Below are 642 nucleotides of genomic sequence, written 5' to 3' on the forward strand. Positions count from 1 at the left end.
CCAGAGGCGGGTTGGAAGCTTCGCGTACCAATATAGTACAGAAACTGTATCAATAATAGCGTTAGTTGAAAGGAGTTGTGTTCCACAACGGTTTTCAATTTTGATGAGGGGTCCTTCGCGGCACTTGGGACCGTGTACAAAAACCCCCCCCCCCCCTCCCAGGCCACACTGGGGAGGGGTCAGGGTCCGGGACGTCGGCCCCGGGATAGCGCCGTGGACGGCGTCAGGGGGCGGAAAAGACGCACATGGCGAGTGTGGAACAGCAAATGCAGCCGAGTGTGCGAGCAAGGCAAAAACACCGGAAAACACAGGAAGAAGCGCGGCATACGCGGAAAAAAGGCGAATAAACGGAACGAGAGAGAGAAAACACAAAACAAAACAAAGATGCAGGCAATAGCAGCCATGAAGCGAAAATGAGGGGGCCCGAAGGAGGTGGCGGACACGCAACGTGGGGGGGGGGGGGCAGCCCCACAAGGGGGTACGGGGCTATATATATATGGGTATATATATATAGGGGTATATGTATATGGGGGACAGACCCCCAAAAAAAAAAAAAAAAAAAAAAAAAGGGGTCCGTAAACCCCGGTCAAAAAAAATTGACCAAACATAACCCCCAAAGGGGGGTTGGAAGCTTCCCGTACC

The 642-nt window shown here is 52.8% G+C and overlaps 2 non-coding genes across 2 annotated transcripts, besides 2 other annotated features; both read right to left on the minus strand.

The window, feature by feature from the left end:
• Tc00.1047053497009.10 lies at positions 1-67 on the minus strand. The gene has a single exon (XR_008255098.1). It is a non-coding gene; the product is annotated as a spliced leader RNA, 3' partial (transcript).
• Positions 68-487: 420 nt separating this feature from the next.
• Positions 488-529: a microsatellite.
• Positions 530-543: 14 nt separating this feature from the next.
• Positions 544-568: a microsatellite.
• On the minus strand, positions 569-642 carry Tc00.1047053497009.20. Its single transcript, XR_008255099.1, has one exon. It is a non-coding gene; the product is annotated as a spliced leader RNA, 5' partial (transcript).

The sequence above is a fragment of the Trypanosoma cruzi genome (genome assembly GCF_000209065.1).
Source record: "Trypanosoma cruzi strain CL Brener chromosome Unknown tcruzi_1047053497009, whole genome shotgun sequence".
NCBI lineage: Eukaryota > Euglenozoa > Kinetoplastea > Trypanosomatida > Trypanosomatidae > Trypanosoma > Trypanosoma cruzi.